A 17,444-nucleotide genomic window follows, 5' to 3' on the forward strand; every position below is an offset into this window, starting at 1 on the left:
CCACATTGCCTTTTCCCACCTGGACAAAAGGAACACCTATGTGAGAATGCTCTTCATCGTCTACAGCTCAGCGTTCAACACCATAGTGCCTTCAAATCTCATCAATAAGCTAACGACCCTGGGACTAAACACCTCCCTCTGCAACTGGATCCTGGACTTCCTGACGGGCCGCCCCCAGGTGGTAAGGTTAGGTAACAACACATCCGCCACGCTGATCCTCAACACAGGGACTCCTTAGGGGTGCGTGCTCATTCCCCTCCTGTACTCCCTGTTCACTCATGACTGCACGGCCAGGCACAACTCCAACAACATCATTAAGTTTGCCGATGACACAACAGTGGTAGGCCTGATCACCGACAACGACGAGACAGCTTATAGGGAGGAGGTCAGAGACCTTGCCGTGTGGTGCCAGGACAACAACCTCTCCCTCAACGTGATCAAGAGAAAGGAGATGATTGTGGACTACAGGAAAAAGAGGACTGAGCATGCCCCCATTCTCATCAACGGGGTTGTAGTGGAGCAGGTTGAAAGCTTCAAGTTCCTTGGTGTCCACATCACCAACAAACTAACGTGGTCCAAGCACAGCAAGACAGTCATGAAGAGGGCACGATAAAACCTATTCCCCCTCAGGAGACTGAAAATATTTGGCATGGGTCCTTAGATCCACAAAAGATTCAACAGCTGCACCATCGAGAGCATCCTGACTGGTTGCATCACTGCCTGGTATGGCAACTGCTCGGCCTCCGACAGCAAGGCACTACAGAGGGTAGTGCGAACGGCCCAGTACATCACTGGGGCCAAGCTTCCTGCCATGCAGGAACTCTATACCAGGCGGTGTCAGAGGAAGGCCTTAAAAATTGTCAAAGACTCCAGCCACCCTAGTCATAGATTGTTCTCTCTGCTACTGCACGGCAAGCGGTACCGGAGTGCCAATTCTAGGTCCAAGAGGCTTCTAAACAGCTTCTACCCCCAAGCCATAAGACTCCTGAACACCTAATCAGATGGCTACCTAGGCTATATGCATTGCTCCCCCCCTCTTTTACACCGCTGCTGCTCTCTGTTGTTATCATCTATACATAGTCACTTTAATAACTCTACCTACATGTACATATTACCTCAATTTACCGGTGCCCCCCTGTATATAGTCTCGCTATAGTTATTTTACTGCTGCTCTTTAATTACTTGTTACTTTTATTTCTTATTCTTATCTGTATTTCTTTTAAACTGCATTATTGTTTAGGGGCTCGTAAGTAAGCATTTCACTGTTGTATTCGGTGCATGTGACTAATAAAATTTGATTTGATTTGATTTTGATTTGAGCATGGTTTTTGACGAAGGAGTTCCACCATCAGTGTGATATGTACCGTGAAAAACAGGAATCGCTATCCCTGATGAAGTCTCTCCTTGGCAGCTTATTACATAGAAAAGTCTATCTGAAATCACATGGTGGATGGAAAGTGCAGAGGGAAGCCGAGGCGTGACGTGAGTCAAGAGGGATGTAACCTTGGCCAGTGAGCAAAGTGTCAAACTGCACTTTGTCTATCCTGTAAAACTCAGTGGACAGAACAATGTGGGGAGTTACTCAACATTGGAGGTTGGCTGTTTCAGTATAAGTGTTAAAAGTGTCCCTCATCACTTGATACCTGACTAAAGAACAGCCATTTGTAGTCAGTTGAGCATTTGCTACGCTACCTCCTGGCATACCTTGGAGAAACGTTGAGTATATGGTAGCAGTCTAAAGCTGCCGACCAGGCTGTACAGAGACATAACATATTATATGCTTTAAAATAAGACATTTTTCCTGTCAGCTTTAAGTAAAGTGTTACCAAAGTTGTTCCATTATTTTGTTTCCCCTACCCTCCCTGCCCACCTTTTTCAAGCCTGCCTTAATATTCCTCTATTCCTATTAGAGGTGTGGATGCTCCAGTCCAGAGAGACTCATTACTGAAGGGAGTGCCTGGGTGGATGTCACCCCAGGGTTGGAGCTCATCTAATTAGAATTAGGGCATAATCACACCCTACCGACATACTGTTACCCTGAACACTGAGGGGGAAAATGGAAATTGAGGCCAATGGATTTCCATAGAGTCAAACTAGAGTAATGTACACAATCTAGCATAAAGAGTTCATAAATCAGGAGTGTACAGTAGCTGGAAATTCAGACATGGGTCCATATCCGGAAAGGGAAATTATTGATTTCTTTGTTTGAATAATTGATTACATTTTATCCATATTTTCTTTGCTTAGTTGTCAAGTCGTTGTGATGACAAATTAATTAATGCAAAATCCCCAGTAATACATACAGGCACTGCTCAACAAAAATAGGACATCACTGGTTGGCTGTACTCACCACATAGCCGACATCCCACTGGGCAAAAACTGATTGAATCAACATTGTTCATCATTTATTTGTATTTTTTATAAGTGATGACGTTGAATCAACGTGGAAAACTGATTGGATTTGCAAAAAGTCATCAACGTCAGGGCATTTCATATTTTTTCACCATACCTTTAACCTAATGTAAATCAAAACTAGATGTTGAAATTACGTCTGTGCCCATTGGGATGATGCCATCAGAAGTTTGAAATGGCAGCTATTATGACTTGTCATTACAGATCATAGCATTGATATCTGACATAACAACAGCTGACTTAGTTTTGAAGAGAGTATGTGTGTGTGTGTGTGTGTGTGTGTGTGTGTGTGTGTGTGTGTGTGTGTGTGTGTGTGTGTGTGTGTGTGTGTGTGTGTGTGTGTGTGTGTGTGTGTGTGTGTGTGTGTGTGTTCAGTGTGAGTAGCGATTAGTCTGTCATATCTTCCCTCCTCCCACACCAATAAAGCTGGTTATTATGATGTTCATAAATTCCCTTACATCAGCAGAAATGCTGTTGGTAGCAGAGCAATTACACTAGGCTCGGCTAAAAACTCAAACTCAGCAGAACGTTCATTGTTTTAATACAGACACATTGTGGGGCTTAGAAAAACAGCTGTCCCCAAAAGCTCATGAATATCTTTACATGAATGTATGCATACAAGGCTCAGGCTGCCACATTAATATTATTTGCATAATATGTAATTATGCAAATTCACATGGATGTTAGAGGGCCTTACTGAAGAATGTGTTTGTTTCATATGATTGTTTTTTGCTTTTCGTGTTTTTGTTTGTTTTTCATGTATTGTGCAATTGATGTGTATACTGTATACAGTTGATATGTATTGTGTAATTGATGTGTACACTGTATTCAGTATAGATGTATAGTGTAATTATTATTTATTCATGTGTTCATGCAGGGCTCATATGCGAAAGAGACAGCATGCTTAAATAAAGGTTAAATAAATAAATGCATGACAGAGTGAGACGTTCAAATAAGACTTAAACGTGCCATAACAATAATATATAGTGTTAGGTAATGATTTGCATTGAAAACTTCTTAGGGCTAGGCCCCTTTTTTCTCCACTTCCTGTCTGAATGACATGCCCAAAGTAGACTGCCTGTAGCTCAGGCCCTGAAGCCAGGATATGCATATAATTGGTACCATTGGAAAGAAAACACTTTGAATTTGTAGAAATGTTAAAATAATGTAGGAGAATATAACACAATAGATATGGTAGGAGAAAATCCAAAGAAAAACCAACCAGACATTTTTGTTTTGGAGAGACCATCCTCTTAGAAATGCAATAGTAAGGTCATATTGAAAATTATCTCACTGGATGCAGTTCCTATGGCTTCCACAGGGTGTCAGCAGTCTATTTTCAAGGTTTCAGGCTTGTAACTTCAAAAACGAAGAAGAAATATCATTTTTAGCAGAAGGACACGTTCTTGGAAATTCGTGTTTGCGCGCGCCATGAAGACACTACGCACCTGCTAAAATTGGTTTCCAATTGAACATTCTTCTAAATAAAAAAACATATTTTGACTTGTTGAAACAAAGTTTAGGGGAATATTTTCGGATTCCTTTCTCTGCAAGTTGAATGGGTGGATTACTCAAATCGATGGCGCCAACTAAACAGACTTTTTGGGATATAAAGAAGGATTTTATCTAACAAAATGACACTACATGTTATAGCTGAGACCCTGAGGATGACAAATCAGAGGAAGATAATCAAAAAGTAAGTGAATATTTTATCGTTATAAGTGAATGTATGAAACCTGTGCCGGTGGAAAAATATTTTGATGTGGGGTGCCGTCCTCAAGCAATCGCATGGCATGTTTTCGCTGTAATAGCTACTGTAAATCGGACAGTGCAGTTAGATTAACAAGAATTTAAGCTTTCAGCTGATTTAAGATACTTATATGTACATAAATGTTTAAAATCCATAATATTTATGATTATTTATTTGAATTGCGCGCCCTATAGTTTCACCGGAAGTTGTCCCGGTAGCGGGACTCCTATCCCTATTAAGTAGCCTATAGCAATATTTACAGTCCCCTCCGAATGTATTTGGACAGTGAAGCTAAAATATTTAATGTCTCTATTCTCCGCTAAAATATTTAAAATGTCTCTATACCCCAGTAAATGTTTCATATGAGGCGACAGAACAGAATGTTATCTTTTATTTTAGGGTATTTTCATACATTTATGTTTTACCGTTTAGAAATGAAAGCACTTTATGGACCAAGGTGACATTCTATACTGTCGCCTCATATAAAACATTTTATCTTAAATCCAAAATGCTGGAGTATAGAGCCAAATGTAACATTTTTGCTTTACTGTGTTTCATTTTGTGAGCTTTCCACACCTGGATTGTGCAACATTTGTCCATTGCTCTTTTCAAAATTCTTCAAGCTCTGCCATATTGATTGTTGATCAATGCTAGACAATCATTTTCAGGTCTTGCCCCAGTGTATTTATCCCTGTGTTTCCTGTCTCTCTGTGCCAGTTCGGCTTGTATGTCCAAGCCTACCAGCGTTTTCCCCGTTTTCCTGCTTTGCCTTTTCACCTTTTTGTAGTCCTCCCGGTTTTGACCCTTGCCTGTTCTGGACTCTGTACCCATCTGCCTGACTATTCTGCCTGCCCTGACCTCGAGCCTGCCTGCCACTCTGTACCTCCTGGACTCTGATCTGGTTATGACCTTTTGCCTGTCCACGACCTTTCTCTTGCCTACTCCCTTTGGATTTATTAAACATCTTAAACTCCAACCATCTGCCTCTTGTATCTGCATTTGGGTCTTGCCTAGTGTCACGTTAGTAACACTTTATTTAAAAGGTCCGAAATAAACCATTTATAAGGCATTTATAAAGTGTGTGCTCACCATTTATTAATCGTTACTCCCACATCACTAAACAATTTACTTATCATTAGTAAAGTATTTTTGCAGTCCCTAAAATTAGTGCTATATATACTTTATAAATACTTCATAAATGTTTTGTGTAACCAGTATAATTTCTCACAAAAATATTGGCATGCCATTGGTAGACATGCCTGCAGTACCTGGTAAAGAATAAGCACACAACACAGGATGTTTAAGGAAATATATATACAGTACATTCAGAAAGTATTCACATCCCTTGACTTTTTCCAAATTTTGTTGTGTTGCAGCCTGAATTGGATCAATTAAATATAGATTTTTTTTTCACAAAATACCCCATAATGTCAAAATGGAATTATGTTTTCAGAAATGTTTACAAATTAATACAAAATGAAAATCTGAAATGTCTTGACTCAACAAGTATTCAACCCCTTTGCTATGGCAAGCCTAAATAAGTTCAGGAGTAAAAATGTGCTTAACAAGTCACATAATAAGTGTGCAATAGTAGTGTTTAACATGATTTTTGAATGACTGCCTCATCGATGTACCACACACATACAATTATCTATATGGTCCCTCAGTCGAGCGGTGAACTTCAAACACAGATTCAATCACAAAGACCAGGGAGGTTTTCCAATGCCTCTCAAAGAAGGGCACCTATTGGTAGATGGGTAAAAATATAAAAAGCAGTATGATTATAATCATTAAGGACTTGAGAGTTTTTCAGGCTAAAAACAAAATGGAATGGAGCTAAGCACAGGAAAAATCCTAGAAAACCAGGTTCAGTCTGCTTTAGACCAGACACTGGGAAATTAATTCACCTTTCAGCAGGACTATGACCAAAAACACAAGGCCAAATATAAACTGGAATTGCTTAACAAGAAGACAGTGAATGTTCCTGAGTGGCCAAGTTCGATTTTCAAGCAGATTTCAGTCAAAACTCTATGGCAAGACCTGAAAATGATTGTCTAGCATTGATCAACAATCAATATGGCAGAGCTTGAAGAATTTTGAAAAGAGCAATGGACAAATGTTGCACAATCCAGGTGTGGAAAGCTCTTAAAGACTTACCCAGAAAGACTTACAACTGTAATCGCTGCAAAAGTTGATTCTAACATGTATTGACTCAGGGGGTTGAATATTGATCTAATCAAGATATATTAGTGTTTTATTTTTGTTTGTTTTTTGTTGTTGTGGAGATCGTTGACAAAATAAATACAATTATATACATTTTAATCCCACTTTGTAACACAAATAAATTTGGAATAAATCAAGAGGTGTGAATTATTTCTGAAGGCACGGTACAGGTGTGAATAACTAGCGTTCTAACATTTACAAATGTGGGGGTAATGATAAATAAATGGTGAACGAACAGTTTATAAATGCCTTATTGTAGTGTTAGTGAACAATGATTTATCCTTAGATGTACTATAATTGAAGTGATCGATTTATGCTCCCAGTATGATGCATCAGCGTCAGACGCAAGCTCCCCTCACAAATTCCGACTCAGGTTAAGGGCCAATCCACAGTTGAAACAATAACTGGGCTGGAGAAAATGTTATCACTCTCAAATTCATAGACAGAGCAATGGATGCAAGGACCATCCATGACATCAAAACTAAAGCTTTAACCATGTTTCGAGACTAATAATAATAATAATAATACATTTTATTTTTAAAGCTTTTCACAACACCAAAGGTCACTTTAATTACACAAGAAAATCATCAGGACAAAAAGCAATAAAATCACATATTAAATTAGTAAGTACAGTGCATTTGGAAAGTATTCAGACGCCTTCCCCTTTTCCACATTTTGTTACGCCTTATTCTAAAATTGATTAAATAAATAATTTTCCTCATCAATCTTCACACAATACCCCATAATGCCTAAGTGAAAACAGAAGTACCTTATTTGCGTAAGTATTCAGACCCTTTGCTATGAGACTCGAAATTGAGCTCAGGTGCATCCTGTTCCATTGATCATCCTTGAGATTTGATTGGAGTCCACTTGTGGTAAATTCAATTGATTGGACATGATTTGGAAAGGCACACACCTGTCTATATAAGGACCCTCAGTTGACAGTGCATGTCAGAGCAAAAACCTAGCCATGAGGTCGAAGGAATTGTCCGTAGAGCTTCGAGACAGGATTGTGTCGAGGCACAGATTTGGGGAAGGGTACCAAACAATTTCTGCAGCATTGAAGGTCCCTAAGAACACAGTGGCTCCATCATTCTTAAATGGAAGAAGTTTGGAACCACCAAGGATCCCTAGAGCTTGCTGCCCGGACCAACCTGAGCAATAGGGGGAGAAGGGTCTTGGTCAGGGAGGTGACCAAGAACGGGACAACCATCTCTGCAGCCCTCCACCAATCAGGCCTTTATGGTGGAGTGGCCAGACGGAAGCCACTCCTCAGTAAAAGACAACATGACAGCCCGCTTGGAGTTTTCCAAAAGGCACCCGAAGGACTCTCAGACCATGAGAAACAAGATTCTCTGATCTGATGAAAACAAGATTGAACTCTTTGGCCTGAATGTCAAACGTCACGTCTGGAGGAAAGCTGGCACCATCTCTACGGTGAAACATGGTGGTGGCAGCATCATGCTGTAGGGATGTTTTTCAGCGGCAGGGACTGGGAGACTAGTCAGGATCGAGGCAAAGATGAACATAGCAAAGTACAGAGAGATCCTTGATGAAAACATTCTCCAGAGCAACAAGTCTCTGAATTTCCTTGAGTGGCCCAGCCAGAGCCCGGACATGAACCCAATCAAACTTCTCTGGAGAGACCTGAAAATTGCTGTGCAGCCATGCTCCCCATACACCTGACAGAGCTTGAGAGGATCTGCAGAGAAGAATGGGAGAAAGTCCCCAAATACAGGTGTGCCAAGCTTGTAGCGTCATACCCAAGAAGATTCGAGGCTGTAATCCCTGCTAAAGGTGCTTCAACAAAGTACTGAGTAAAGGGTCTGAAAACTTCTTCAAATGTGATATTTTTATATTTAATACTTTTGCAAAAATGTCTAAAAAACGTTTTCTCTTTGTCATTATGAGGTAGATTGATGAGGGGAAAAACGACTTAATCCATTTTAGAATAAGGCTGTAACGTAACAAAATGTGGAAAAAGTACTACAGTATATGCACTGTATATAAAAGTATGATAAACATGCCGACAGATTAACCATGGAGAACACTAAACATAAGGTTAGACTAACCCTGGAGAACACTAAACATGATGACAGACTAACTCTGGAGAACACTAAACATGATAACAGACTAACCAGGGAGAACACTGAACATAAGGTTAGACTAACCCTGGAGAACACTAAACATGCCGACAGATTAACCATGGAGAACACTAAACATAAGGTTAGACTAACCCTGGAGAACACTAAACATGATAACAGACTAACCAGGGAGAACACTGGAACATGATGACAGACTAACCAGGGAGAACACTGAACATGATAACAGACTAACCAGGGAGAACACTAAACATGATGACAGACTAACCAGGGAGAACACTGGAACATGATGACAGACTAACCAGGGAGAACACTAAACATGATGACAGACTAACCAGGGAGAACACTAAACATGATGACAGACTAACCAGGGAGAACACTAAACATGATGACAGACTAACCAGGGAGAACACTGAACATGATGACAGACTAACCAGGGAGAACACTGAACATGATGACAGACTAACACCGGAGAACACTAAACATGATGACAGACTAACCATCGAGAACACTGAACATGATGACAAACTAACACTGGAGAACACTAAACATGATGACAGACTAACCAGGGAGAACACTGTACATGATGACAAACTAACACTGGAGAACACTAAACATGATGACAGACTAACCAGGGAGAGCACTAAACATGATGACAGACTAGCCAGGTCGCAGTTGCAAATGAGAACTTGTTCTCAACTAGCCTACCAGGTTAAATAAAGGTGAAATAAAAAATAAAAATAAAAAAACCAGGGAGAACACTAAACATGATGACAGACTAACCAGGGAGAACACTGAACATGATGACAGACTAACCAGGGAGAACACTAAACATGATAACAGACTAACCAGGGAGAACACTAAACATGATAACAGACTAACCAGGGAGAACACTAAACATGATAACAGACTAACCAGGGAGAACACTAAACATGATGACAGACTAACCAGGGAGAACACTAAACATGATGACAGACTAACCAGGGAGAACACTAAACATGATAACAGACTAACCAGGGAGAACACTAAACATGATGACAGACTAACCAGGGAGAACACTAAACATGATGACAGACTAACCATGGAGAACACTAAACATGATAACAGACTTACCAGGGAGAACACTAAACATGATAACAGACTAACCAGGGAGAACACTAAACATGATAACAGACTAACCAGGGAGAACACTAAACATGATAACAGACTAACCAGGGAGAACACTAAACATGATAACAGACTAACCAGGGAGAACACTGAACATGATGACAGACTAACCAGGGAGAACACTAAACATGATGACAGACTAACCATGGAGAACACTGAACATGATGACAGACTAACCATGGAGAACACTAAACATGATAACAGACTAACCATGGAGAACACTGAACATGATGACAGACTAACCATGGAGAACACTAAACATGATAACAGACTAACCAGGGAGAACACTAAACATGATAACAGACTAACCAGGGAGAACACTAAACATGATGACAGACTAACCAGGGAGAACACTAAACATGATGACAGACTAACCAGGGAGAACACTAAACATGATAACAGACTAACCAGGGAGAACACTAAACATGATAACAGACTAACCAGGGAGAACACTAAACATGATAACAGTGTCACGTCTGCTCCCTCTCCGGTCTCTAGGTCACCAGGCTCCCCTGCCTCCGCTGGTTCGTCAGGCTCTCATGCCTCAGTCGGATCGCCAGGCTCCCCTACTACAGCTGGCTCGTCGGACTTTCATTCCTTCACCGGATCGCCAGGCTCCCCTGCTACAGCTGGCTCGTCGGACTTTCATTCCTTCACCGGATCGCCAGGCTCCCCTGTTACAGCTGGCTCGTCGGACTTTCATTCCTTTACCGGATCGCCAGGCTCCCCTGCTACAGCTGGCTCGTCGGACTTTCATTCCTTCACCGGATCGCCAGGCTCCCCTGCTACAGCTGGCTCGTCGGACTTTCATTCCTTCACCGGATCGCCAGGCTCCCCTGCTACAGCTGGCTCGTCGGACGTTCATTCCTTTACCGGATCGCCAGGCTCCCCTGCTACAGCTGGCTCATCGGGCTTTCATTCCTTCACCGGATCGCCAGGCTCCCCTGCTACAGATGGCTCATCGGGCTTTCATTCCTTCACCGGATCGCCAGGCTCCCCTGCTACAGATGGCTCATCGGGCTTTCATTCCTTCACCGGATCGCCAGGCTTCCCTGCTTCCACCGGCTCATCAGGTTGTCATGCCTCAGCCGGATCACCACGCTCCCCTGCCTCAGCCGGTCTGTCAGGTTCCCGCACCCCAGCCGGCGACAGGTTCCCGCGCATCAGCAGGGGTGACGTTCCACTCCTGATCCCCGGGATCATCGCTTTGGTTGGCGTCCTGTGGCTGGAGCCGAATGCGCCGGGGGGAGGGTACTGTCACGTATGCTCTCTCCAGCGCTCTAGGTTGCCATGCTCCTGCGTCTCAGCCGGACTGATAGGTTTCCCGCGCCTCAGCAGAGGTGACCGGTCCGCTCCTGATCCCCTGGATCATCATTTTGGTCGTTGTCCTGCGGCTGGAGTTGCGCGTCAGGGAGGAGGTACTGTCACGTGTGCTCCCTCTCCGGCCTCTAGGTCACCAGGCTGCTCGTTATGACGCACACCTGTCACCATCGTTACGCGCACCTGCATGTCGTCAGACTCACCTGGACTCCATCACTTCCCTGATTACCTTCCCTATATATGTCACTCCCTTTGGTTCCTTCCCCAGGCGTAATTGTTTCTGTTTCATGTCTGTGTGCTGTTAGTGTTTCTTGTTTTGTATTATGTTCCGTTTATTAAAACACTCACTCCCTGAACTTGCTTCCCGACTCTCAGCGCACATGGTTACAAACAGACTATCCATGGAGAACACTAAACATGATGACAGACTAACCAGGGTAGTGAACTAGACAGAGGATAAAGGCTAAGACAACAGAACATCTGGGTAAGCCTGTGTGAAGAGGTGTGTCTTTAGTGTGGATATGTGTATGGATTGTGAGGTTCTGACATGGAGAGGGAGGGAGTTCCAGAGTTGGGGTGCTGCACTGCTAAAATCCGGTCTCCCATGATGCAGAGCCTGGTGCGAGGGATGGTGATGCCAGTGTCAGAGAAGCGCAGTGAACAGGTGGGGTTGTATTGGTGCAGGAGTGCTACAGTGTTTGTTTACATTCACATTGCTTACAAATATTGGAGTAAAACAAGCTTGTATTTTGGGTTCTGATGGGGTACGACAGTTGAACTAAGCACCTGAGGCGTTTCTAAGTTCTATTATTCAGGAACCAATGGGTATACAGTTGTCATGACGCTAGCCCTTTCAGTGAATTGGCTAGCAGAGATGTGAACAACCCCCCCTCTCCTGTAAGGAAGGGAGGGGGGGGCAGTTTTATGACTTTACAACCACGTCGTAAATTCCTTGCAGAGACTCTTGTCTCCTTGACCATGCCTTATGGGAGAGAGAGGGTCACATTAGAACAAAGGAACTCTCCAACCAAATTCTACTACATCCCAGAATTTGAGAATTGAACAATATTTGGAGAATGTGTAAACAGTTGGTGGCGAAGCCAGCTATGATTTTGTTTCATGTTTGTGACCTCAAGACAATACAGCCACATTACGCTAACTCTGTTTATACAGGTTCCTCAGTTATGAGGCTTGCATCTACTTATTGTATAAAATGAATGAGTAAGTGTAACCGATGTGAAATGGCTAGTTAGTTAGCAGTGGTGTGCGCTAATAGCGTTTCAATCGGGTGACGTCACTCGCTCTGAGACTTGAAGTAGTTGTTCCCCTTGATCTGCAAGGGCCGCGGCTTTTGTGGCGCGATGGGTAACGATGCTTCGTGGGTGTCAGTTGTTGATGTGTGCAGAGGGTCCCAGGTTGGGGTGAAGAGAGGGACGGAAGCTATACTGTTACATAAGGATTAATCTATTTGCGAAATGTTGTGATGTTAACCTTTAAAATGAGAGAATTGGCCTTCCATGTACAGTTTAACTAAGTCAGTAGCCACGCCCAAGTGAATAGACATTGGTTGGAAATGATGATTCAACCCCTTTTCCACTCTTGAATAAAAGCCTCCGTGACAAAAAGTGAACTCAGTTCCAAATAAAGGGAGGACTTGACCTCCACAATGAAAAGGGCTAATTTCAGCTATACAGGCCAGGAAACATGAGAGCTTGCTCCGCACGTGAAATGGTATGAACTCTGAACTATTGATCACCTAAAGAAGAAGTGCATACTAAACTAGCAAATATCAGACTGCAGATGAACATATGCGCTAATCTAGTACGAGAACACTGACGGACGAGGAAGCATCTCCAGAGTGAGATGAACCTCTCAGACCATGTGAACCTCTCACACGACGACCCGGAAGAATCTACAAAGGACAATGGAGACCTCGACTGGGCAAACCAGAGCCTCACATCACCAGCTCAACTATCGAAGCCAGCTTCACGGAAATACAATGCATTGCTTTTCCGAATGAGCGATCATTAGTGGCATATGTATTTATGTGAGAATAGCTTCCCAGGTCCGATAGAGACCCATTTTCCTTAGTCTTCCTTCCAAACCCCCATTCTCTTCTCTCTGAATATATCGTGTTATAACCAAGCTGTTTTTGTTTAGATCTTTGAGAGTGGATTCGGGAGACAGCCGCTCTATATAAACTAATGCTTCTGTGGTGCCCCAGGTTATTAATGGTTTAATTGTTGCGTGGTTTAATTCAATCACGTAATCAATTAAACGTTAAGTAATCAATTTGAGAATAGCATGTCATCTCATTTATCCATAGTAGAGACGACGCAGTATAACATGAATATGCAAGTTTAAAAAGAAATGTAGCAACTGTAGACTGCTCCTTTAAAACTCACCGTTTTTGCCTGGATATTGATAAACACCAAGATAAACACCAAGATCATGTGCCTCAGGCATGAGACTGTAGGAGTACATACACGTACACACATACACACACACACACACACACACACACAAAGACACACACACAAACACACACACACACACACACACACACACACACACACACACACACACACACACACACACACACACACACACACACACACACACACACACACACACACACCATACACACACACACACGACTAACACTTCCCTTGTTGACTGTCAGGGATTTCAGTGTTATTGACTTGATTTATTTGCATATCATTATTTTCAGGGTATAATTGCATACGGTACATCATGAAGTAAAGGGATATGTGTTGTGCGCGGCCGTGAGGGGAATTTAATAAGAGGCCTGCACCAACATATGCTGTGGTAGTGTGGTTTTGAGATTTGTCTTACAGTTTTTTACAATCACTTTGGCACTAATTTCAGAACCTTGTGGACATTTTTCAAAACTCTAGACACAAAACTCAAAACGGTCATCACTTGTAACACAGGCTGTCCAATGTTCAAAACATTAAATGATGCATTCATTTCTTTAAAGAAACCTTGCACTTGCAGAATCATTGGTTTAAATAACTCATTTATCATGAAATAACATAGGAACATTAATATGGATCACCCACACACAAGATACCTATATTTTCACTGTGTAGTTGTTCGTACAATCATTAAATATTGTAGTACAAAATATGTGATACATGTTTCATTATGGTACTACACATACATACATCACTGTAAAAGGACTAGCAGAGAGAATTCTACAGACACAGTGGAATCATTGGTGTGGCAGGTAGCCTAGTGGTTAGTGTTGGACTAGTAACTGATAGGTTGCTATATCGAATCCCTGAGCTGACAAGGTACAAATCTGTCGTTCTGAACAAGGCAGTTAACTCACTGTTCCTAGGCCATCATTGTAAATAATAATTTGTTCTTAACTGACTTGCCTAGTTCAATAAATTGAATGAAATCTGAAAGTATAATCACAACATATATATATATTTTTTAATCAAAGCAAAAATGATTCGCTACAAAAAAATACAAAAAATACAGTAAAATATAAACTGCAGTGTTCCTCACCTGGCTTACTGTAAAAAGCAAAACAAAGGATTGATTACTGTACTTCTATATTTCCAGGAACCCTGTCTTGTGGATTTGGCAACAGGTTCTCATCCACATCACAATGGATGTTTTCATTAGCCAAACATCTTGGGAAGAATCTTCGGGCATGGCGAATCCAGGCCTGACACTGGTCTGCCGTGATGTCATTGCATGCGTCATCCATGGCCTGGAGAAGGGTGGCTTGTTCGTGAGGGTGCCTATCATATACCTTCCACCTCCATGTGGAGAAAAATTCCTCAATCGGGTTTTAGGAAAGGAGAGTATGGAGTAAGTACAGGGTGGTAAATTGTGGATGGGCCTGAAACCATGCATGCACCATTTGAGCATGGTTGAACCTGACATTATCCCACACAATGACATTGGTCACGCCATCAGCTCTACAGACCTGATTTAGCTCATCAAGGAAGGTTACAAGGAGAGCTGCATTATATGATCCAATATGAGGTCTGTCCCACCACACCATCTTCTGATATAGCTGCACACATGGTGATGTTGGCCCCACGTTGTCCAGGTACTTGGATGGTTGCCCACTGGCCAATGAAATTCTGACCTCTCCTCCTTGTCTTGGCCAGGTTGAAGCCTGCCTCATCCAAAAAGAGGAATTTGTGTTGCTTTTCGTCAGCATCCAGCTCCATTACCCTCTAAAAATACATTTTGGAAAGAGAATTACTGATTACAATTATGTAGAACTTTTGGGGAATTTTTCACAACAGGCATCTTGAAACTGAGCATACCTGAAGATACTCAGTCCTCAGTTGCTTCACTCTGTCTGCATATCTTTCAAAGACACACGGTATAGCTGTTTTAGAGACACCTGGTGCCTTTTCAGCATGCGTGCAATAGTCGGCAAACTTATGGCTTCCACATTGTTGAACATGTCGTCATTGTCCAAGATGTGCTGCCAAATTTCTGTAAGGCGAATATCATTTCTGGCCTGAACCAAATTGACCACAGCCCGCTCTTGTTGGTCAGTCAGAATTTTGCCTCTGCCTCCACTATTTTGCCTAGTCTCAATTCTGCAGGGATAATTACAGTAAGAACACATTTAGTCACATCATCTACCCTGTGACAATTGAGAGTAGCCTAATGTTTAGTGCATGCTGAAGACTTACAGGTTCTCATTGTGGAAAGTTCTGATGATTGAGGCCACGGTTGATCTTCTGAGGTTTGGTTGAATCATTGTAGCTGCCTCAGTCATTGTCATGCCATGATTTTCCACATGGTCTACCACTATTGCTCGGATTTCATTGGACACTCTTTGCTGTTGCTGCCGCTGTCTTGGTCCGTGGCCTTGTCCTCTACCACGTTCCCCCACACCTCTCAAACGAGGCTCATGACCACCTCTCAGAAGGGGTGCTTGTCCCCTGCCATTCCATTGACCACCACATCTTCCTCGTCTTCCTCCTCCCACTGCTTGACCTTTGTGACCTGGATCACCTGCTGGCTCCATGTTATCGCTATGTTGTTGTAGGTGGATACCACTCATTTCACTATATTCTCGTACCATAATGTGAAATCAATCATCAGTAACGAGTTGGCAGTACTGGAAAAGCAATTACAAGGGCCTGCATACATACACTCACGTGGTCACTTTTTAGGTACACCTGAGGGTTATCGCAAATAGTCTGCTCCTTCGAACAGGGAATCATATGGCTGCCTGCAACACAATATATAGAGTATATAGAGTAGAGAGCTTTAGTTGTTCGACCAAACATTAGAACGGGCAAGATGCGTAATCTAAGCAACTTTGACTGTGGTATGATTGTTGGTGCCACTCATGGTGGTCCCAGCATCTCAGAAACAGCTGCCCTCCTGGGATTTTTACGCACTACAGTCTCTAGAGTTCACAGAGAATGGTGCGATAAACAAAACACATTCAGTGAGTGGCAGTTCTGTGGGCAAAAACACCTTGTTAATGAAAGAGGTCAGAGGAGAATGTCCAGACTCATTCAAGCTAACAGAAAGGCCACAAATGCTCAAATAACAGCCGTTTAAAACAGTGGTGTGCAGAAGGGCATCTCTTAACGTACAACACCGTGAATAATTCAGGCTGTTGTGGAGGCAAAAGGGTGTCCTATCCAGTACTAGATAGGTGTACCTAATAAAGTGGCCGGTGAGTGTACAGTAATGTCAAATCTGAATACATGGTCTGGAAAAGTGTTACATGGGACCACAAGAATGATGATGAAATATTACATCCATAGACAATGTAGTCCAATTGATTCATGTTCCACAGTAAAGTCAATGGATTTGTTATCCTGAGACTTTCATGATCTAAACATGGAATATTGTTTGTCAGTTTCCATACAACTATGCATTAAGAGTAATACAGTTACTTATCATTTTGAGCAGTCTATTAATTTCATTGTAATGAAATGAATAGACAGTCATCTCAGATGTAATGTGTCAATTTAATTTTGAAATGGTAATACTTTGATGTTAAGTTGTGCCATTTTGAACAGGTGATTTTAGTTAAATAAACAAATGATCTTAGATTTATGTGTATTGTATCTAAGCAATTATAAAAAGTGTTAGAGTTTTGAAAAATGTGCATTGTGATCATCGATTGTGAGTTTTGTGTCTAGAGTTTTGAAAATGACATCAAGGTTCTGAAATTAGTGCCAAAGTAATTGTAAAAAACTGTAATGTGTTTTCAGTGTACAGCTATGGGTTTCTGCCTCCAATTACTTTACTGAATTTATTCCAGTATGTAGAAATGTCTGTTCAGTTTTTCATTGGGGTCTAAATTGTCCTTTATGACCAAGTTCCATTGAGTTTCCCTGTGGTCCTCTCTAAGAGGTTCTGTGCAGTAGTGGAAAGATGCTTGGTGAGTGACGTTGGAAGGACATTAGATGAGTATCAAGAGAGATCAACTCCCTAGAGTCTGTCTG

The sequence above is a fragment of the Salmo salar genome, chromosome 29 (assembly GCF_965601325.2).
Source record: "Salmo salar chromosome 29, fSalSal1, whole genome shotgun sequence".
NCBI lineage: Eukaryota > Metazoa > Chordata > Actinopteri > Salmoniformes > Salmonidae > Salmo > Salmo salar.